The sequence below is a fragment of the Erithacus rubecula genome (assembly GCF_903797595.1).
Source record: "Erithacus rubecula genome assembly, chromosome: 1".
Taxonomy (NCBI): Eukaryota; Metazoa; Chordata; class Aves; order Passeriformes; family Muscicapidae; genus Erithacus; species Erithacus rubecula.
Genome location: NC_136658.1, coordinates 33,365,159 through 33,389,995, shown reverse-complemented (window position 1 = coordinate 33,389,995; position 24,837 = coordinate 33,365,159). Strand labels below are relative to the sequence as shown.

The 24,837-nt window shown below is 40.0% G+C and overlaps 1 protein-coding gene across 1 annotated transcript in view; it reads right to left on the bottom strand.

Moving 5' to 3' along the window:
* Nucleotides 1-24,837, bottom strand: part of TMEM135 (transmembrane protein 135) — a 164,662-nt gene that overhangs the window by 16,547 nt on the left and 123,278 nt on the right. The window lies entirely within an intron of this gene.

Below are 24,837 nucleotides of genomic sequence, written 5' to 3'. Positions count from 1 at the left end.
TTAGGTTATTGACTTTTTTTCTGCCCAGCAGGCTACAACGCAAGGAGCTGAAGCTTGCAGATGCTACTGATTCCTCCTGAAAAACTATGTTGGTAGCACAGGCAAGAGGAGATACTTGTGTTTTCTCCCCTCTCCTTTTTATAGAATTGTCTGGGGAGTACACGATGACAAAGATGCATTCCTGACACAATATACAAAGCACAAACTAGTAACTTATCAACACCACCATTTCAAGAGCATACCTACTCTAAGGGCAGAGAGGACAGCAAAAGCTTTGCAAACAGAAGCAGATGATGACAACCCCTTGCATTCCCCTGCAGAGACCACACTGTCCCTGGAAGTGCTGTGCCCACACACAGAGCAGGTGACACCATCTCCCAGAAGGTTCCATGCATGGTCAACATGTACGACCAGTGGCTGGATATACACAAACAGCAAGAAAAATATATCAGGATCAAAGATGTTCACTAATGAAAAAAGTCTTGCTTTGTCCTGGCAGGGCAGTGCCTGGTGCAGAGCTGGTAAGATCACAGCACTAAACACTCCTGGGAAATTCTTCCCAAGGTTACGACCTTCAACACGCATGTTTCCAAGGACTTGGTTTTGTCAGCATGTGCACAGAGAACCAAAAAGATTAATTGCAAAGAGTTTCTCTTTTAAAATGACTGCAGTTAAAATACTGGCCACATATTTATGATCTAAAGGGGTTCAAGGTAAATACATACAAATAAAATTGCTCATTGTGTCTTTAATTAACACAGAACTTTACAACCAAAGACACGTAGTAATTTTATTTATGATTATTTACATACAATTCAGAAGTTGAAACACTGTCACAGCACTTTTACAGAAGAGTGGACTCAAAGAAGGGCTGAAAGCTAAATGATGGACTGAAGCAACTCAAATCAGCTTAGCCCAGAGATCACAGTGAATCACTGGCAGAAGTCCAGAGTCCAAATGCACAGTTTAACATACACCCCACTCCATCCACTGAACCACGGTGCAATTTCATAAGTTTGATTTTAACCCTGCAGCTGACTGCAGGTTAAAAGCCCTTTGAGTGAAGGGTGTCCAACACATTATGCCTGCAAGCTGCCAGATCATGAACAGGGCTTCAGTTTCTACTTTTCCAGTAAATTAAAACCATATTCAAACTGCAATTTAAACATGCATGTAAGTGTTTCTAGAATAATATCAGAACAGAAAAGTAATCACAGTCTGATCATAATTATGTTTTCTCCTTAATCATTCCAATGCAACTGCACTTCCAGTTGCAAATGTTCAATGATTACCCCACTGCACCACCAGATGTCCCTGCCCAGCTGTGCTCAAAGCACCCTGATGGATGCTATCCTACAATTCATTTCCTTTAAACTGACCTCAAAGAAAACGTCAAATCCTTTCCTCACTAATATTGAAAATCAGAAGACATCTGAATCACTAAAAGAGAAAACAGCACTCCAACTCCCTACTTATTTTTTCCAAGAAACAAAAAATATTTTGAACACCTATTCTAACTACACAAAAAAGTCAATTATATGCAGAAAGTATTTACTGTACTAGAATTTTATTAGCTATGCTCACTGTTCCCATTTTTTTAGTTGTTTTGTGTATTTGGAACTATAGCTACAAATCTCCCTGAAAAATGCATGAAAGTTAAATACATAGTTCAGTAAGGGACACAAGACACAATTAGAATTTTTTCCCCCTTAACTTCCTGTTTAATTTTAAAAAACATAAAAAGTGCAATTAAGCTCTTAAATTGAATTCAATTAATGTTACATGCTGTCTAAACTGTCTTCTGTAAAGCCATTCTCTAAACTAATGGCTGTGTGGAACTATTGATTATTAAGGGTTTTATAAGCAGAAGTCCTAGAGAAACAATACTTGCAGCCAAGAGTAATTTGTACTGTAACTCCCTCTCTCTGGCATGGCCATTTTGCTTTTATGAATGAAGAGGCAACCAACAGCAAAACCAGAATTCTAATTTTTCGCTCCACATCATGGATCATGAATTCATTATATTTAAAGTTTTTGAATGCCAGTCTAGAGATTGAAACGGCCTTTTTTATTCACTCACTAGGTATGCAACACTAGCAACAACCAAAAAAACCCTATACACTGACTTCAAACACACTTTCTTCTTGTTTTTTTGGGGGGGTGGGCATTGTGACAACTCCCTTGCAGAGAAACATCGCAAAATCATTGACTGGCCTCAACAAGTACTGCTGAGGTACAACACATGGCACATTTCATGAACACCTGGCTGCTAATAACTGAACTAAGAGTAATGATTTGCTTCATACAGCCACTAATTGGTAGTAATAATGCCACCACTAATTGGTTATAATAACTTTTACTCAATGCTTCATTGCTCAAGGGGTGAAAAAGCCTGTACTCTGCTGCTGACCTCCATGAGTCACTCAAGCTCCAAATGAGCCTAGTACAATGCATTACAGGTGCCCAGCACTGCAGACACCCCTGAGAGGGGAAAAATAGAAATAGTGAATTATACAGGGATTTTTAGGGTACTATTCAACTTGCAAAGCCTGGGATAACAGAGCTGGATGGCAACAGAGGATCTCTGTGTAGCTCAGCTACCTTTCTGCAAGGGCACGTAATGATAGGACAAGGGGGAAAGGCTTTAAACTGAGAGGGCAGGTTTAGATTAAGTATTAGGGAAAAACTCTTCACTGTGAGGGAGATGAGGCACAGGGTGCCCAGAGAAGCTGTGGATGCCCCATCCCTGCCAGTGTTCAAGGCCAAGGTGGACAGGTCATTGAACAACTTCATCTAGGACAAGCTGTCCCAGCCCATGGTGATCATTAAGGTTCCTTCCAAACCAAAAGATTCTACTGCTCTGTTTCCCACCACCCTGAATATCCCAGGGACTAAATCCCATGCTGCAGGAGGACAACACTGCTTTTTGCCCAGCAAGCAGTAATTTAAATAGGGTAAAATTTGGCTACATTTTCCCATCAGATGAGAGTTGTCCCTGGTACAATGCCAAGAGCACCAGTGACTTTGCCAGCTGTCCCTGCTGGCACCATGTACCTGATCACACAGCAGAAATGCTCGACTCTGTTCCAGCTCGTGTTTGGCCAGAGCCCTGGTTGGAACTGAAGGAGTAGAAGAATCAAGGAGCCAAAGCAATAAATTTGGGTTCTCAAAATTCCCCTGCTGGGACTTTTCTGGCACAAAAGCAAATAGGGTCGATTTTAATCATGTGTATTTATAAGATAAATTTAACTTATGGCCACACACATTTATTTTTTCATAAAGAAAACAGCAAAAGTGGAATAGAGCCAAGGCTTGATAGAAACTATACTTCCAACAAGATACAAGCTAACTGTAATTATGTTTGTATATGTAAAGAGGTGCTGTATATGAGTTAACTGTACTCTCCCTCCATCCTGTGGGAAGAATTTCCCACACTGAACTGTAAGGCTGGATGCCAGCAATTATGTTTTGGGGTTTCTTATTAGCATGTCTACTTTGGGGTTTTTTATTAGTATGCCTTGTCATAACTCTTCTCAAGATTTCTCTGTGACCAATTGATACAGGCTGAACAAGAAACCTTCTGAGGGAATGCTACTTTTCACCCATGGAAAGCAGCTCACAGTAGTAACAACATGCCATGTTTAACAACATCCCCACAGTGCTTATGTTATCCTTCAGGGTAAGAGTAAATTAGAAACTCCTATATGCAGAGCTCTCATTATGGCCACGTGGAAAGGAAGCACTTCAAGCACAGGACATGTGTCAGCATTTTACTGCAGCACCTCTGCCTGTGAAGACTGGTTGGGGGGACCACATATCCAAGCTAAGGTGCCTTTTTTATGGAGAAGGGAGGATCACAGCGATGAAATGTGACTGTGTCTGAACATGCCAGCTATACCTCTTGCAATTAAATCCCTTGCTTTTAGGAATTAGAGGCTACCTAGGGTGTTTTGTGACCTATGAGGGTAATCAGTTTTCTGTTTTAAGTTGCTTAGAGAGGTTATCATATCTCCCTCCTTCTGATTTTCAGCTGAACTCCGCGATCTCAGATGATTCATTCCTCAACCTCTCCCCAGTGTTAAAAGTCAACAGCTTTTCTCTGAGATGTCTTCTGTATGCAGGTCTCTTGTTCCTTTTCCATCTTCTCTTTTGCCCTTTTATTCCTACAAGTTGAGCTGCTCTTTCACATTTCCACCCAAATGTCCTTTAAATGCTATTCTCAAAAGCTCATTTCTTTTTCTTAAAAAATAATTGCACAGAGGAAATCCAGGGGTAAATTTATGGGAAAAAATATTCATAACCAGATTCTCTTTTTTCTGAATTTCCCCTTTTTTAGATTAAACACGTATTTTCTTTCTATGTTTACACACAGGTCTTACTTATTCAAGCCAGAATTATGAAAAACTTGAAAGGTGCAATCATAAGCAAAAAATCTAATCATGTACCCCATGGACAACATGCAGCTTTTGGAAAACATGGCAGAAATCACATTAAAAATAACTGGAATTAAAGGAGTTGTAGTTTATAAAAATTACACTCCGAACTTTTAAATGTGTAAATGTAGCCAGGATCAAAATTCAGTCAAAAGTCTCATAACCTGTGTTTCCAAATCAGATAGTTAACTTCTGTGTGTTTAACTAAATCATTAAAGAATGTATCCGTGGCATTTCTTTTAGTTGTGCCTGAAGTATAAAATGATCTTTTGAAAAGGCCATGGTTTTGCAACCATCACATGCAGTGAAAATAAAACTGTATTTTGTAAAATAATAAATGAACAAAGGAAGAGTAAATGGGGACAACATTCAAGGAGAAGAGTGAGATTACCAGCATGAAGGATAGTTTTTTTTTTCTTTACCTAAGTTGAATGTATCATTTACAACCCTTGGAAAGAAAAGGTGCATGAAAATTATAAACCATGTAGTCAACAGTGACCTGTGGTCCCATTTAGCTTTCATGTAAATCCAGGGAACTACATTTCAGAACAAAAAATTCTACAATTCTGTGAAGAATGTGACACTGCAATTGAAAAGAAAGCTGTTTACACTGAAGTTAAATTATAATACTGGATTCAGAGTTGTAAACCAAAGCTGCTATCAATCAACACTTCACATCTGATTGCTAATCAAGTTTTCTGTGTTACTGTCAAATTGAAATCAGATTTCTAGTGATGTTAATTATTCTTCTACTTACAACACTCATTTCTTCAGTGATTAGCACTTTCTGAAATGTGCAAGTAACTGCAATTTCAGTAAGTGGAATTTCTCTTAAAATATCTTGAAAATAACAAAAAGGTTTAGTTATTTTAGCTGGATGCAGATGTTCCATATAATTTTGCACCAATAATGCTGTGCTGTGGGCTCAGGAGCAGCACTGAATCATTCAGGTGGCCACGTTCCCAAGTCAAAATTGTGCATCAAAGCCCAGCCTCACAGAGCTAATAGAAGCCAACACAGAACCACAGAGCACTATGGGGGGAAGGGACCTTTAAAGACCCTCTAGTCCAACCCCCCTGCCAAGGGCAGGGGCACCCTCCACTTGATCAGGTTACTCAGAGCCCCATCCAGCCTGGCTTTGAATATTTTTGGCGATGGAACATCTACCACCTCCCTGGGCAACTTCTGCCAGTGTCTCACCACCCTTATAATAAAAAATTTCTTTTTTGTATCCAGTCTAAATCTACCCTTTTAGTTTAAAACCATTAGCCCTTGCCCTGTCACTATAGGTTCTGTTAAGAAGTCTGTCCCCACCTTTCTTATAAACCCCTTTAGGTACTGGAAGGTGCTCTAAGGTCTCCCAGGAGCCCTCTCTTCTCCAGGCTGGACAACCCTAACTCAGCTTGCCACAGGAAAGGTGTTCCATCCCTACGATCATCTTCACGGCCTCCTCTGAACCTGCTCCAACAGGTCCATGTCTTTCCTGTGCTGAGGACTTCAGAGCTGAATACAGTTCTCCAAGCAATTAAAAAAGCTGACTAAGGATTTATCTGCTTAGTTCAATTGATTTGTTGAATTTTGCAAAGTGATGTAATTTTTCCGCTATTCAATTTTGACCTTTTTCTTACAAGTGTTTTAACAAAATACAGCAACATTCTATTAAAGCAAAACCCAAACACTCTCTCCAAATCAGGTATGGAACAAAAAATAGGAAATGGATAAAACCCCTGGAGACATGAAAATGGGAAGTCAAATTGTCTCCAGAGGCATGAGGACACAGAGAAATGTACCTCAACACGTGTACAAAGCCACGTCCACCTCTGGAGCCAGAGCTGCACTGATGCTGTTTCATTGTTGTTAGAACAATGAGTCAGTCACTAAAGGGACATGCTGTTACAAGATTAAAAAACAAATAATCTTAAACCCAAAACGGGTTTTGCTCATTATTAAATAATAGTGGCACCTGCAGTGATTCTATCTTAAAAGGAGACCTGTGCTAAATTTATCTACTGCCAAATTTTCCTCTGGCTTTTTCTAATGGCTCTTTGCAAAGGGTAAAAAAGAAAGAAAAAAAGACAAAAGAAAGAGGTTAAATTTGCTGGAATTGTTTTCTGTAAACATATTAATGCCCTTTGCAGATGATTCCAAATTTCAGACAGCTAAACCTCTCTCCTTGAATGATTAATTCAATTATTGAAGAGAAATGGATACAATATTTGATTTTCCCAAATGATCCTACAACTGGATTTGAGGGAGAGGTTTAGCTGTTTGCTTTGTTTCAATTAGGGGAAAAATTGATTAAAAGGAGAAAATGCTTTTATATTTTTGTATTTATTAAACCACTGACATATAATAACATATATAACCAGAATAAATTTATAACAAAATGAAAAGCTATAAAAATATTCTAAAGAAATGAGCAATCATTCTGAATGTGCCCAGGCCATTGCTGAGCTAGGATAGAGAATGAAGATCAGTGAGTTATTTTTAGTATATTGACTTGAATTGAGATCTTCACTCTATTATTCAGAAATATTTTTAGTTCTGTGTAAGGCAGAATGTTGCCAAAATCATTGAGATTGTTACAAGTATTTAGCCATAAGCATTAGAACAATATCAGCTGGTTGTTACACACAAACTAAATGACCATGTTGCAAAGTTTCTTCAAGTTCAACTTGTATTTCTTTGTGGTGATGACTGCCCCACGCAGATTTACCCACTGACCCAGAGGTTACACCCACACCCCCAAGATGAATGCGTGGTGTTTGCCTCTGATGTTCAAAAGTACCACAGGAAGTCTTGAAATTACATTAAAATGTAAAATCTGTCCTGGAAGAACCACAGAGTAAATAAAGTGTTTGTGCACAACCTCAAGAAAACACTATTTTGAAAACCAAATCTCAGTGCAACCACAGAAATTCACTCCTGAGTAACTTCCTTGCTGGCTTATACTTAAGCAAGAGACCACATTTTACTCTAACATAACAGTTTTATTTTAAATTACTACAGTGCTGGTCAATTAGATCATATTTTTAGTGCTGCACATCCAGGTGCAGTATTTGGAATAGAAAGTTGCATCACCAAAAAAAACCCAAACAAACCAAAAAGACCAGTTTGAGAGACTGGTCATGAGAGCTGGAGTGACCTGACACAAAGTCCAAGCACAGTCAGAGGGAGGATGTGTCACTTCTGTGACAGACAATTCTTGTCCTTTCCTCTTCTGATAATCACATAAATGTGACTTCTGAACACCTGGACTGTTTCCAATTTTGATTTTTTTGAAAAAAAAATTAAGAAAGAATGGACTCCATACCAAGAATGTATATAATCATCCAGATAAAACACAAGCTTTCCTTAAAAAAAGTAAAATCAATTATGTTACATGAAATACTTTCTGCAGTTAACTAATTTAAGCAAGAACATGGTATATATGAAAATAATCTTCCAAAAATTATTGTTGGGAAGTTAAATGCTCTTGGTATCCTTGAAAAGATCAGTAAATTCCCCCCTCCTCCAATTATTTCACCTTGTAAATATACCACATCTGTTTTGTCAACTACAAAGTATGTACCATACTCTGAATTTTCCTGGCACTCCTAGAGAAGGCCAGGTACAGACTGATTGTGAGCACCAAAGTGACCTCAATAGTGAGAAAGCTACATAACTTTGTGATGTTTAGTTATTTTTAGAAAAGACAGTGCTAAACACTAACTATGGTACTGTCTGGGAAAGGAGGAATTAGACAAAACTGCAATTCAACTGGCTTCCTAAGGAGGAAGGTTGTACATAAACAGACCCTGTAAGCATCTGGAAGACAATCATGAGGACATGACTAACAATGAACACACACTTATTAAAAAAAAAAAAACAAAAACCAAAAAAATTCTTGTAACACTGGGTCTCATTTTGTAACTAGGAATGCAAAGAAATGTCATAGGCAATTGACTTAATTCAGGCTTTGGACCTAGAGCATGTGACATTTTCTTTTAAAAACAATCACAGAAACATAATCTAATGAAGTTGAATGCAAAACAGGTTGGACAAGAGTAGTGAGAGAGCAGTTGTCAATGGCTTCCTGCAAAATTGGAAGGATGTACTAAGTGGCACTCCACAAGGACCAATCCTGCATGTCTGCTACTCAGTAATTTCAGTAGCGAGAGTGGTGACAGAGAAAAAAGTGCATGTCTATTATATCTGCAGATAATACTGTGTAGAAAAGGGCCACAAGGGCTGCTAAAACAGGCTGAGAGAGTTGGGGTTGTTCAGTCTGGAGAAGACTTTGGGGAGACCTTATATCACCTTCTGATACCTAAGGGGTTACAAGAGAACCAGAGTGGAACTTTTTAGAGAGACATTTAGTCTTAGGACAAGAGGTAGTAAATTTAAACTGAGAGTAGGTTAAAATATCAAGAAAAAAATTCATGTGAATGTGGTGAGACACTGTTACAGGCTGCCCAGAGAAGCTGTAGATGCCTCATCCCTGGAGGTATTCAAGGTCAGGTTGGATGGGGCACTGGTTTAGTGGAAAGTGTCCCTGCCCACAGCAATGAGGCAGGAACAAGATGATCTTTAAGGCTCTTTTCAACTCAAACCACTCTGTGATTCTATGATTTTATGAAGTGAAAGACTCAGAAAAAACCAGGATGATACTCATCAAGTGCATGTGCATTTTATGCATGCAGAAACAATCAATTACACAAATACAGGATAAGAACTGTGAAGAATTAAAAAGCAAAAGCTGATTTGGGATGCAAAAGCAAGGCTACAACATGCAAACCACTGAATTGCCTTGCTCTATTGTATTTATCAAGTTTTACCAGCTGAAATAGTCTTGTGCATTACAAAGGGGGTAGAGTGAGACAAGAGGGAGGAAAATACAGCAGTATGTGATAAGTCTTTGCTACTAAAGTCTGCTACGAAGTAAAGCAAATAATCTGTTTGCCTCCTGTCTGTGGATGAGAGAAGAAGGAATAGACCAAAATTGTATCAAGATATATTCAATTCAACTCTGTAAAACTCTCATCAAAAAAATATCTAAGAATATATTGCTTAAGGATGTCACTCCTTAATGGAAGTCCTAAATGGAAGACTCTCCATTACTGAAGACTTTAAAGTAAAACAAAAGTCAGATTTTTGACAGGAAAGGGGAGAAAATAAGACAATCTCTCATGACTTCAACTCTTTTTATTCTACATTAAAAGACTGAAAAATAGAGCCAATAATTAACATAAATTCCTCGCATATCCAAAATTTAAGCCAACAGCATAACCTTACTAAGGGAGGAATGGAAAGTGGAGATTCTCTAAAGCTGTTCTGAAAGTTTCTTTGTCCTTTGTAAGTATCACTGCAGTGAATCTCTGAAGAAGGGATCAGCTCATGGTCAATCCTTGATTCCTTCAGCTGAAAAAACTCTCAAAAAATAGTAAACAAGAGCAATAAAATCGGATTAACTTTGAATCCACCTGTTTCATATTGCAATTTTCATTCCATTTTAATGTTCGAGTCACAGATGTAACTATTTGTCCTCTTAGAATAAAATTAATATTTCCTTCATTTTACATTTAGCCAGGAAACTCAATGCACCTTGTTGTTGTTGAAAACATAAAGCCATATAAAAATGGTTGTGCAAATAAACCTTCATGTGCCTGAAATCCCAGCAGGCCTGAAACAGAAGGTGTCTTTTATGCAAAAGTAAAGGTCAGTTTTGGAGCTTAACTTCATGAAGAAAAAGTAAAGGTGCTATCCAGTGCTTGTCAGTTATCAGCCCAAAGAAGAGGCACAGCCAGGTACATAAATCCACATGGACAAAATCCACAACTGGAGATGTGACACATCTGGCTTGGCTGTGGAACACAACTGTGAGACAGCAGCAGGAGGGCCAGAAAGCACATCTGCCACGACTTCTGTGTTTGATACAAATGTGCAGCCAACTGGAATTAACTGTTCTACTGCTCTGTGCCAGGCACTTCTTTCAAAGTCAGTATTTTGTAAGAAACAATGTCAAGTGTGACTGGCAGACCAAGGACTCAGTATGAAACTGTGTATGTACCCATCCAGTTAAGCTGGCCATCCTTCCCTCCTTTTCCTGTGAGTTTTCTTGTAGAGAGTCCTTCAGGACAGAGCTTATGCCTCTGTCTTGCTTCTGAGATGTGTTCCCTTTATAAGGCTCTAGTAAGAATAAACAGAGATTGTCAAACACATGTCCCCTTAAATTCCTGCACCAAGCTAAATATAGCAAAGTAAAGAAGAGTATAATATGCAAAGGAAATTTTTGGCCCACTTGACCTGCTAATACTACACATTTTAACAGGAAAGGAAGAAAATCAGCAGACAGAAGATTTGCACCATGAACTGTTCCTTCAGCTCTGACAGCTTTCCAGTGAAAAAGTTTAGAGTAATAGCCAGGACATTTGGACTGTTTTCTTCAGGGGATTACATTCCTCCATCTATCTCTTCCCAAGCCAGAACATGTCTTTTTTCTAACTGCACCTGATGCTGACTCATGGACTGCTCTGGACACTGCAAAGCCATGAAAGCAGATTAGACAAGGCTGCTTAATTTTTAATTCACAGTCATTAGGTGGAGAGGAGTCCAAGTTCTAGTGGCATGCTCTTGGTGATTTTTTACAACTTTAATATACTCATCAACATTATGTGAACAGTGTTCCTAACTTCATATGGCAGATGGTAATTCTTGGACCTATATAATTTCATTTGTTTATAATAAAGTTACAAAAACTAGCCAGCTGTGGAAAAGATTATTGTGGGTTCAGAATTTTACTTGTAATCCAGCAGGAAGCTACAGCAGAAGTTTTACTTTAGTATGGCAACCACACTTCAACAAAACTATGCTGAAGTCAAGTAAGTTATTAACAGGTGTGTAAACCAGGTAGTACATAGCAGCTGCATGGTCTTTCATTCTACCCATTTCTTGCTAAAGTTTAATTGAATTCATTATTTTCCACTGGCTACTAGAAATACATTTTTTAAAAACAGTAGTATTTCATATGTGTCATCCCAAAAACACTGATAGTTGAAGGTGAAAAGCATAAGCACTAGTAAAAGTGGAAGAAATGGAAGGTTTATGAAATTAGGTAGTTGCATGAATGACCAGATTCGTGGTAAATTTTACTATATGCACAGAAGATAAGTTTTTAAATAACTGAAAATAAGCTACTTTTCAACAGGATTTAGAAAACCCCCAGCACTTGTGAAAAGAGATGATTAGAACTGAATTCAAGCAAGAGATGACATTAAAAAAAAAAAAAAAAGTGAAGAGGCCATGTTTTGAATTGATGTGTTTCAGTCTATGATGCTGAGAATAAGGAAAGGATTCATGGCAAGGATTAGGATGCTACAAATCATATGGAACATATGAATAGGAGTCTGTTTCCATGTATCAATAGGGGTTTAATTTCTGAATGAGAAGCTTAAGCAAGGGCACATTCTTTTGTAAAATATCCCACGGGTTTCCTAGAATACACAGATGTAGTGACATCCTCACTTCGAACTTTATTCAATAGGTTCTTATAAATTCTTGATGAATGTTTCATTTAATCCCTAAAAAAGTAACATACTAGATTTTTTTTTTTTTTGAGAAGGATAATAAAAATAAAGTTAATGAGAGATAGAAAACTAAATTCTCTCAACCTAAGAAGAAATATTCATTAAGAAGAACTGCTTATAACTTCTCAAAGTCTGCTACTCTGGCTGCTATCTGAAGCCATAATTTCCCAGGGAAACAAAACCCAAACCCAAACCAAAACAGCTGGAATACATCCTAGAGATACAAAATAAATCACTTGCAAGTGAATTCCACACTCAGAAGCCCTAATCAGTACTCCATACAAACAGCAAAACAAACAAAGCCCAGAAGGAGCATTAACATCCCTGGTAACTGGTGCCTACTAATTGCAGACCATCAGCTCCACTGGAAAAGCAGAGCCTGAATAGGATTGTCTGACATATCTACTACCCTCAAACACTCCACACAGTATTCTTGACCCTGTAGGTTGCAACCTTTTGCTCCCAAGTCACTCATGCCAAAGGGAATAAAGAGGTTTATCCCATTCTGTTAAGTCCTTGTAATTATTTCTTACAGTTTTAAGTCATCTAACATTATGTACATAGCAGTTGGGTGAATCACTCATGCTCTTTTCAAACAAAAATTCCATAGACAAAACGGATGTAATTTAAAAATCTGTGAGATAGCCCAAAACTTTATAAATTTAATTACTTTTATATTTAGCTTGTTAGAACTGCATGTAGTAAACAATTTGTAGCAGCCAAATTAGATGTAATAGCCTCCAATTTTGTCCAAACCAAACAAATGTGAATTAATTCACCATAGAAGGAGGTTAGAAATTTATCTAAAGCTTAAATTCACAAAGATGGAGAAAACACATACTGACTACAATCGAGTAAGAAAAACAGGGTACCATCAGAGAGCAGCATAGTCATAAGTAAGTCTTCAGATAGTTTTCATTCTCAAATTTCACATCCCTAATAGCTTGCTGTCAAATATAATATTTCTTTTATGGTGTAATTTGGCTGGAGTCTGCCAAATGCACTGTATAAAAATGATTACTTCACCTTATGAATCACTTTTCATCAGCATACTTTTAAATACAGCTGTGAAACTTTTGTTCTAGAGAAAAACAACAATTTTACACTGTTGATTTATCTGTGATGGAGCAAAGGGTGGAGTCTGGGGATTTAAGATGTTCTGAGGTTTTTTATATTCACTTTGTACTGTACTTTAAGGAGAACTACTTTTTTCATAAATACATTTCAAAATACATAAAAATATGTGCATTGTTAGCTTGCAAAACAACATCATATGGCATTCAGAGATGAATGTGTTTCATAATGTGCTTGCAAAAAATTGACCAGGAGAATGCAGCCAAGGGAGTTTTGGGGGTCACACAGCAGTCTGCAATATCACTTTGGACTCCATCAGGAAGAACATTTTAGTTCTATTGCTAATCCTACCAGTAATACTAAGGTCTAAATGCCCCAGAACCATGTTCTCCTTAAGGGCCAAATCTTTCAGAACAGGCAGATGTATCTAAAATTGGCAGTTTGAAAGGACAAAATAACCAATGCTTGTCTCACTCATGTCAAATCCTGGTAAGAGTACTTCATTAATTCTTTTCTCATTTTTGGATCCCTGATCCAACCCTACGGGCCAGAAGAAAACATGTGCAAGAAAGTTTAGTATATAAGAAGCAAAGTTCATCACAAGCAATCTGCACCAGGAATAGCAGAAATGCTTTCAACAGTGTTTCAGAAAAAGCTTCCATAGAGGGTTTTTTGGTATTTGTTTATAATGTGCACAGAATTACATTATTTAAAAGATCTTCTCTGGAAGGTTATCCTCCAAAATGTTGTGTATTCCTATTACCAGGGTAAACATTCCAGAACCAAGACTTCTTGATAAAGACAAGCCTTACTGATGTCCAGACAACTAATGAACCCTGTAGCTACAACCTTGACAAAGCAGCATGTGCCTTGAAGCTTCAGAATATTTATGTGGTCAAGTCACAGAGGCACCATAGAGCACTTGGTCACAAACATTATAGCTCTCTTGATAAAATAAAATTATACTAGTTTGATCTAGACTCTATTCTAGACCTTCTCATGCCTTGCAAATGGGTACCAGGGCCTGCAGAACTCCTTTCCTCACATGCAAGGCTCATAAAGATGCAAGAGGCTGTATAGTGGTGGTGTCAAATAAAGACACCTCTTCATTAAACCTACTGGTTTGCCAGGAGAGGTTTTCACAGAGAAGCAGTGTGTGTACAAATCTGCTGGTTGTATATGGAATCTAGAGAGAGACACCATGGAGAAAAGACACCTTTATCTTTTCAAATTTATGTTGCCCTCCTGGAGGGTTCAGGCTCTCTTGACAGACATTAATATTACTCAGTTTGTTTTTTGAGGTTTGTATGGGTTTTTCCCTGTCGTTCCAACAATACGGAAAGTGCACGGTTACAAACAGTAACTTAACTTTAAAAGTTATATCAAAATTGTGTCCCAAATAATTTTAAACTAAAAATTAGCCATCACAGAATTGAAGAAAAGTTTGTATCAGGAGGTACCTTAAAGCTTATCTAGTTCATACTCCTCTATTATAGGCAAGGATACCTTCCACTTGGCCAGGTTGCTCAGGGCCCCATTCAACCCAGCCTTGAACACTGCCAGGGATGTGGCATTCACAGCTTCTCTGGGAAATCTGTGCCAGTGCCTCACCACTCTAACACTAAAGAATTTTTTTCCAATACCTAAATCCATTCTCTTTCAGTGCAGAGCCATTCCCCCTTGTCCTATCATTGCACGCCCTTGTAAAAAGTCCCTGGAAGGTGCTGTAAGGTCTCCCTGGAGCCTTCTCTTCTCCAAGCTGAACAAGCCCATCTCTCTCAGCCTGTCTTCAGGCTCCAGCTCTCTGATCATCCTCATGGCTCTTCTCTGGATTCACTCCAACAGGTCCACATCTTTCCTGTGCTGGGAGCCCAGAGCTGGTGGGGTCTCTCACCAGTGCAGAGCTGAGGGGCAGAGCCCCCTGCCTCTCCCTTCTGCCCAGGCTGCTTTGGATGGTTGGCTTTCTGGGCTGTAAGGCACAGAGCCATGTTGAGCTTCTTGTCAAACAGTATTCATCAACTTTTTGTTCTCATACATCAAAGTCATGTCTTACCCAAATCAGATTTTGAGCATCTGCACACAGTGAGCATTTTATTGCTACTTTATCTAACTTGCCACCAGATCAAACCATAACCTGTGGAACTTATCTCCCTTCCAGGGTTTTTTTTACCTGTTTTTGGGGTTTTTTCCCCCTAAAATGTAGTTTTCCTTTTTTTACTATTAATAGCTTAAAAAAAAAAATCTACACTGAGAAGAATGCACATAAACAGCTATCCTTTTATAGACAAGAAAAATACCAAGACTTTTAAATGTCCTTTATTAATAACTAGACAGGGTTTGGTTTTTTTATCATCCCATTCAACTTCAACAGCAGAGTGGCAAAGCTGTTTAAAACCTGTTAGGTTAAACAAATTTTGCTTTCTTCATGAACAGTTAAACCAACAACTTCTTCCAGGAGCAAACAAATTCACGGAGCCTGATTTCTGGGAAATGTGCACAGCAAGCATATTCCATGAGCTCAACACCCTCACACACTTCTCTCAGGTCTGCAAAGGACCAGGTTCATCCAGGAGCCTGTGCTCACCAGCACAGGCTGTCTTGTCTGCACAACTGTTTATTGCTATGAAAAAAGCAGAATTTTCTGTATCTTTGGAACCTTTATGCTTTTACATAGGACCAAGACTGGCTCTAGGGTTCAAAGTTTCCTTAGGAAAGAGGCCAGCAGAAACACAAGGGAGTGCTGTGGATAACATCCTTCCTCCTTTAAAAACCAGGCAAAACATGGTCAGGATTTCACTTGACTAAAATACATGAGGTTTTACAGTTATCTCCCCTGACAGAAATTATGTCTGGTAAAAGGCTAACCTGAAAAAGATACACTTAAGAAAAACAAACTTTCCCTGACTCTTATCTTTTTCACATCTTGTCATCTGTTTTTGTGGGAAGTTTCTATTAACATGTGTTCACAATATGAATTTCAAAAGTCACATATTAAATTCAATCCATTATATTTTGAAATGGAGATTCTCATATATCACTTTTTTACCCTTTTTTGCCCTCAGATTGCCTCATTCTGCCAGCATAAAGCGGCTCAAATTTAAATTCACAATGAATTTGAAAATCACACCATTTGTTGCTTAAAAGTCTCATTAAACAAGCAGTTTTAAAATTTATATGAGTCATTTTTCTAAACAGATATAGCTCAGATACAGTGCCTCCCCATTTGTAAAACATTCAAGAAAACATCACAAAATTATATGAAGCCAGAAGAAACTGCCATAGTTTGTTTGTCACAGATTTCCTTAATCAATGCTTTAATGAACTGTGATTATTTGAGCTGTAAATGCTTTATGAAGAAAATCCACATTCCATAATACATTAATGCAAAAATCTAACTGTGGATGTTTACGTAAATTAAATACAATGTACATTATAAATTATTCCTCAGATCCCAGTGTTAGTTGAAAAACTGAAATATTGCACCAGCTTGCCCACCAATGTCTCTAAGAATAAATTCATATGTGTATGTCAAAAGAATTATTCACTTTACTGGCAAAAACTGACTTCCTTCTTCAAGGTGGGTCTCAATAAAATTTCAGAAATTATGACAATGGAAAATTTATTGCTGGATGCTGGTTCTTTGGTATCATTTGGATAATGAGCTTTTCTCAAAGTTAGCTGAGAAAGAGCCTGTCAGTGACTGCAGTCATCACAACATAGAAGCAAACATTATGAAGACCATACTTCATTTGAAGATAAGAGCAGAATGAAACAGTAAAGCATTACAATTTGGGACATTCAGATTTTTCTCATGCTTAAATGAGGTAGTACCCAATATCAGAGAAATCTACCTTTTTTTTTCCCTTTTGATAGCTTTTTAAATGGAGCTGTTTAACTGGAGAACATCTGGTGGGCTGCCCTACCATTTGACAGGGCATCCCAGAGAGGTGTGGAATTTCGTTGAATTTTGTCAAATTCCTTTATGCAACAGTTCCCAATTATACAAATATATAACACACAAACACTTCTTTTTTTTGTGTCTTATCCTCTAGTGAAGGTCCCTATCCTCAGGGATACCATTTGTTAGATGCTGTGCCCATACTGTGGAACACAGCGATATATGGATGGAAGGAGACTGAAATGCAGGATCACACCCATTACCTAGAGTCAACAAACAATTCAAGCAAGGAACACCACACTGCTGATAAGCAAACCTTCTTGCTCCTTATTCCAGAAAGTCACCAGACTTATTCACTGTGAAGCCTTTCACTAATGAAGATATGAAAAGAAAGGAAAATTAAAAGGTGGATTTTCCTTTCCTGAGTGTTCTGCTGGCCTCGGGCAGGCAGCTCAATGCTCAGCTGAATCTATTCAGATTTAAGAGACATAAAACATGGCTTCAGATCTGGGTGGTCTGTGTAATGTCCAAGAATATATGAATTGGCTCACCTTCAAAATAATATTTTGCTGCTTTCTTTTCTTCAAACAATAAATTATATCCACTTTTGCAATAAAAATCACGGGGTAGTGTCTGAAAATACTCCACATCCACTGCTGGGTGTGTATCACTGGCATCCACCTGCCTCTTCAATTTAAAATAGCAGGATCACTTCAGTAAAACTATTATTACAACTGGATGAGCACATATAAAGTCAGAAGGCACTGGTTTTATACAGTTTCATAAACAGATCAAAAGTATTTTTTTCACCATGCTCTAAGGAATAAAAAGGCAGCTCTCCCTCTGTAAAATTAGCTATGTGCAAGGTATAGCCAGAACTCTGCTGAAGCCAGGAAAAATCCAACAGGGAAGAAAAGAGCTGTGAAACTGAGTCATGCCATAAATTGCTGAAGAAATCAATGTTTCAAGCTACAACCTTCTGTAAGACATTTTCTGTCATAAAATCATATTTTCAATAATATGAACATCTGTATACTGCTTCAAACATCTTCACAGCAGCTCAGGCTTATTTAACACTACATGAGCTCCTAAGTGTAATCCAAAATTAACATTCCATCCAATCCAACCTTGTAAAGTCATACCACACCTCTAATTATGCGTGTCTTATAAATACACTGGTTTGAATTTTTCTTTTATATTTCATAACTCCCAATTATAACTGATTTTTACACAGGAAACAATTTTGAAGTCCTAGGACGCAGTAAGAGAATATTTTATCCTTCTGTATTACTGGTATTTCAAAAGTAAAACTGCTAAATAGAGTATTTAATTTTCTGAGACCAAAATCCACATTAGGTCACCTTTAACTATGTGGTAAGTATCCCTATTCAACCACTGAAATCCCATGCTGCCTGACAACCACCAGTGAAACATTGTATTTAAAGAAACACTGTCATAGACATATAGTTTAAAAATATAGTATTTGGTGGAAGAATGGGGAATTTACCAAAAATCTGGTATTTCCTACAAGTATGTCAACAACACTTAAGTGACTTGTGCTGCATCTTTCCACTGGCATTCACTAACAGCTTAATTTCACCCTCTGCTTTTTAAGCAGCTTTGCAACCCAAACAACCTAAATTTAAATGAGCCAGAGCAGCGCCTGCTCTGAGATCTCTAACCACAGACACCCAGCAGTAGTACTGCTGGGTATTCACCAAACATGCCATTGCCAGAGATCACAGCAGGACATGTGCTGCTCTAGAGAGACTCCAGTTGAGCCTAACAGAGGATTCTGCTGATGCTGTGACCTCCACTCAGACCAATACCACTGACAACACTCACTGCTTCAACACTGAGGAATTTCCCACCCCTGAAAGGGACAGGGCAGCCCTGCAGGAAGGTTTCTACATGGCTTCCTCTGTATTTCCTCAAACTACAACAGTCAGGCTTTAAATAAGTTAATCGTGTTTTCTCCTAATTGCTTCCCAGATGGAAAGGGAAACTCCTCTTCCACTCCCCAAGGAAGGATTCAGAACCTTCATACCATGGACTACTCAGGACCCAGCTCTGTCACATCTGAATAGAAGCTACATCAAACTGCAGATCCTTCATGCACATCCTAAGCTCATGACCAACCATGCTACACTATCAGACACATGGCATGAAGACTCTTCCTGGTTCTTGTGGCTACAGCAGATCTGTGGGGGTTGGCTTGCACCTCCACAAGACACACTTCACGCTGTAAGTGCCATTCAGAAGTCACCACTTGAGCACCTTCCTCCAAGGGACAGGCAGATGCTTGTTCATTAGCAGAACTGAAATACACAATGACCTTACAAAACAGTAGTTTGATGTAAGTTGTCCCCCTGTGTGGTAAAAAGTCTTAGCTGAAAACCATAAAACAACATTGCTAGAAGAGTTAAAAAGATTGTTGCTTACCTTATCGTTCTATCCACTCATTCGTTTGTTGGTTCTTTGATCAAGTTGTTATGTTCTTTTCCCCAGTTAAATGTGTAGTCCCTATGTAATTCAAACCCTGGTTTACTGTATTTCCCCTATCCCAGTTACTTCCTCCTTCCGCCCTTCCCCTTACCTCATTTCCGGCCTTACCATTTCCGCCCTTTCCCTTACCTCATTTCCGGCCTGCTGCTGCCTGCCTATCAAGTTAGCCACACCCTATATGTAAATCTCCAGAAGTTTCCCAGTACCACCATTACCGGAAGTTGTTGTTGAAGAAAAGATTCACAAAAATAGTCAACCAACACCGAACCCAAGTTCACAGATCATCTCAACTAACAAGCCAAGTCACCTGCAATATGTCCTTTGTAACTGTTTAATCACCGCAACCAAAAGGGCAGTTAAGAAGAATGACACCCCCAGACCAATGAGCCACTATTGAGATCTTGGACGTGTCCGTGAGGCTGAGACTCCCATCCCTACGTTCGTCGGGATCAGCAGGACCTCCTCCCGGCGTTGCCTGGCAGCAGCAGCAGCAGCAGCAGCAGGCGTAGGGCCTACTCCCTGTGACCCCCCATTAATAAAGAGCTGTTTAATAAAGGCCTTGGCCCTGCTACATTCACTACAACTTGGGGGCTCGTCCGGGAGAGGCCACGCCCAGAAGAGGACGTCGGAGGGGGAGGTGCCACCCCGAAGAGGCCCTCTGGGACAGCTGGCCACCCCGGACCCGGAGCTGCGCGGAACCAGGACAACGCCTGGAGCACCGGTAAGTAGACCGGTGGCGGGCACGGGAGGCGAGCGAGTGTGGTGTGGATGAGACGGGGGCTGGCAGCTCAGACCCCCGAAGCGAGTGTGGACCCCTGAGTACCGCGGTTCTGGACTCCCGCGAGGGGGCCGGCCGGGAAAAGGGGGAAGCGAGTGAGGCCTACCAAGGCCTAGAGCGTGAAAGAGGCGCCTCCTTGGGGCCTAGGCCCAAGCTTGGGGAAGAAGGAGAACCTTCGCTAGGACCCAGCTTTCTGTCGGTTGGGGAAGGAGGGGAACCTTCGCTAGGACCCAGCTTTCTCTTGCTTGGGGAAGAAGGAGAACCTTCGCTAGGACCCAGCTTTCTCTTGCTTGGGGAAGAAGGAGAACCTTCGCTAGGACCCAGCTTTCTGTCGGTTGGGAAAGAGGAGAGAACCTCACTAGGACCCACCACTGTGTTTATTTTCAAAGAAGGGGGGGTGCAGGAAGGGGCAGCCGGCGCCCCGCTGGGACCGAGCCCCCCAGGGACGAGGGTTTAGGAAGGGGTATCCGGGCCCCGCTGGGACCTTACCTGACTCCCACTGGTGGAACTGAGAAGAGTAGAGGGAGGGGGCGACCGGGGCCCCGTTAGAGACCGGCTCTATCTCAGTTTAACTGTGGGCCAGGAAGGAGCATAGGGAGGGGGATATAGGTAAACCCCAGTAGTGACCAGCTCTTTCCTTTACCCTGTTTTAGTTGCCCGTCATTAAATTTGCTTTGAAGTAGGGGCACCGTATATTTTTTTTTAAAGAAAGAAATTATACGTTAAGCTAGAAAGGGCCAAATTTTTTGTTGAGTGTGTCTTTAGTTGCCTGTCAGTTGTTTCCTTTCGAGTAGAGGCACAGTAAGTTTCTGTTAGGCCCGTTTGAAAAATCACTATGGGGTCTTGTATGAGTCAAAAGAGTAGAGCGAAAGAGAACAAAAATGTAAAGAACATCCCTCCTGATAGCCCTTTGGCGATAATGTTAAATAAGTGGGATACTTGTGAAGCTACTAAAAAGTTAGATAAAATAAAAATGATCCATTATTGTGTTGAAGTATGGCCAAAGTTAGATTTACCAGGAGCATGGCCATGGTTCGGTACCCAAGATCCATGGATGTGTACAATGCTGAATCAATATTTAAAGACTTGGGGAGGATCAAATGTGGAACAACTTGAATACGCAGCTTGTTGGAGAGGGAGTAGAGCAAAAGAAGAACCAATAAAGATATGTAAAGTAGTAGAGAAAAAGGGACAAAGGAACGAGGAAGAGAAAATAAAAGTAATGGGACCCCCTTGATTATCTTCCCCCTCTTCCCCCGCCTGTCAATAACCCCGATTACCCACTTCCTCCTCCTCCGACCGTCACTCCCCTTCAACCTCCTCTTCCTCCTCTTCCGTCCATTACTTCCTTCGAACCCCCTGCTGTTTCTCTACCCACCAATGCTTCCAATAACCTTCCTTCTGCTCCATCTGTCAATTCTCCTCCTACCTCCTCTCCACCCACCAACACCCCCACTTACTTTCCTTCTTCTGTTCCACTTGTCAATTCTCCTCCTCCTCCTCCTCAAGCATCTAGCATAACTCCCCTGTCACCACCTTCCCTTAGTACCCCTATTCCAAATCAGCTTTTTTTACCTATGTGCCCACTTCCCAACCTGCCTTCACCCCTAGTATCTCCACAAACCCCAATTCCTCCTGCCTTGGTTCAGGCCCCTCCACCAATAGGTGTCCCTTCACCTCCTTCCAATTGGGAACTGAGTCTATCTCCATCCAACAGTAGCTCTTCCTCCAGTAATCAACAGAACCCTGTACCGGCACAAGCAGAGGGACCATATTATAATACGAGGTCAAGGGCAGCAAAAGCAGAAAGGATGTTTCCACTCAGGGAAGTCCCTATGGGAGGAATAGAGGGCAGACTTGGGTTTGTAGACGCACCGTTGACGGCCTCAGAAGTGAGAGGATTTAAAAAAGAAATTGGGAATTTAGTGGAAGATCCCGTAGGCATTGCCGAACAGGTAGATCAGTTCTTAGGACCTAGCATTTATACTTGGAGAGAAATGAATTCAGTTATAAATATACTATTCAACCCAGAGGAAGTTAGGATGATTAGAGAAGCCGGCCTACGCATATGGGAGAGGGAAAACCGGCAAGGACCACCGGGTGACTATAAACTACCTCTCACAGACCCGGGATGGAACCCAAACCAAGAAGAGGGGAGGCGGAATATGATTGACTATCGAGCTTTAATAGTGAGAGGAATAAGAGAGTCTGTTCCTCGCCAAAGTAACACCAAATTGGCCTTTGGAGCAGTACAAGAAAAAGATGAAACCCCATCCGCGTGGTTAAATCGGTTAAGGAAGAACTTTCAGCTGTACTCTAGTATAGATCCTGATAGTCCGGATGGCCAAGCAGTATTAAGAGTACATTTTGTCACCAAATCTTGGCCTGACATCCGAAGGAAATTAGAAAAGATGGAAGACTGGCAGGAAAAAGGGATAAATGAACTACTTAAAGAGGCTCTAAGGGTGTATCTGAGAAGGGAAGAGGAGAAAGCGAAATCGAACGCCCGAGTGATGGTAGCGATAGCTAGAGAATGTATAAATGCAACTGGAAATAAGCTAGAGAAGCCATGTGGATCTAGAGAAGGAGAACCTAAGATTGCGCCAGGCGCAGGAGGTTCTAATGCCAACCCTTGGCAGAAGGTCAGAAAATTTCAGGGCAGATGTTATTACTGTGGTGAAGTGGGTCATCTCAAAAGGTACTGTAAAAAGATTGCCATCGATGAAGCAATTGAAAAAGAACAGGAAAATTTAGAAAAGATTCTGAGAGGGGAAGATTAGGGGTGTCAGGGGCTCTTCCCTTTAGGGGACCCAATGAAACATCTAGATGAGCCCTTGATAAACCTCAATGTTGGTCCCCAGAATTTAAGTTTTGAGTTCTTAGTTGACACAGGAGCTGATCGGTCCAGTTTGAAAGATCTTCCAGTAGGAGTCCATATTAGTAATCGAACGTGCGAAGTAATAGGAGCTGAAGGGACACCCTTCAAAGCACCAATAATTGAAGGAGTAGAGTTAAAAGGAAACTTTAAACAGTGTGTGGCAGAGATGATTTATTTACCACATTTAGAAAAGAATTTGTTAGGGAGAGATTTACAAGTTAAGTTAGGAATAGCAGTTATTCCAGAAAATGGGAGGATGGTTGTGCGTATTATGAAATTGACCGAAAAAGATATAAGTGAAATCAATCCCCAAGTATGGGCAGAAGAAGGGAAAACTGGCTTTTTAGACATCACGCCAATAAAAGTGCAAATGCAAGAAGGAACTACCCCAGTCAAGGTAAAACAGTACCCAATATCAGAAAAGGGTAGAGAAGGACTAGCCCCAATTATAGACCACCTTCTGGCGGAAGGTGTGTTAGAACCATGCATGTCCCCCCATAACATCCCAATTTTAGCAGTCAAAAAGGCAGAGGGAAAATATAAATTAGTCCAGGATTTGAGAGAAATTAATAAAAAAATCATCGCTAGACATCCTGTGGTGTCTAACCCTTACACTCTGTTGAGTAAAATTCCCAGGGAACATGCGTGGTTCACCACCATAGATTTAAAAGATGCCTTTTGGGCGTGTCCGCTAGCAGAAGAATGCCGTGACTGGTTTGCATTCGAGTGGGAGTACCCAGGAGGGAAGAGAAAACAACAATTAAGGTGGACCCGTCTACCTCAAGGATTTACTGAGTCCCCCAATCTTTTCGGACAGGCTCTAGAAGAACTATTAGACCAGTTCACCCCTGAAAATGAGACACGAATCCTCCAATATGTAGATGATTTGTTAATATCTGGAAAAGAACAACAGCTAGTTAGAACAACTAGTATAAAACTCCTTAACTTTCTGGGAGAAAAGGGTCTAAAAGTATCCCGGAACAAATTGCAGTTCGTTGAACCAGAAGTGACATACCTTGGTCATATAATTGGAAATGGATACAAAAAGTTAAGCCCCGAAAGAATTTCGGGCATACTAGCCATTTCGACCCCAAAAACTAAACATGACATTCGAAAACTTTTAGGCTTGTTTGGATACTGTAAATTATGGTTAGACAAATATACTCAAAGTGTAAAATTTCTTTATGAAAAATTAGTAAACCCTGAACCCATAAATTGGACTGCACAAGACGAAAAACAATTAGAAGAATTAAAAGAGAAATTATCTTCGGCCCCAGTCCTAAGTTTACCAGATCTCACAAAGGAGTTTGAACTATTCACGAACACTGAAGGGGGAGTAGCTTACGGTGTACTAACTCAGGAATGGGGGGGTTGTCGAAAGCCAATAGCTTACCTCTCTAAATTATTAGATCCAGTAGCAAAAGGATGGCCACTATGTCTCCAAGCAATTGCGGCTGCAGTAATTTTGATAGAGGACGCACAAAAACTGACATTTCAGGGAAAACTTAAAGTATATACTCCACATGATATTAAGACTATCCTCAGCCAAGGGGCCCAGCAATGGCTAACAGAAGCCAGAATACTAAAATATGAAATTATATTAATGAATGCAAGTAATTTAGAATTGGCCACCTCTAAAAGTATTAATCCGGCTCAATTTCTCTCAGGGGAACCCTTGCCAGAGCTAGAGCACAATTGCCTAGAGC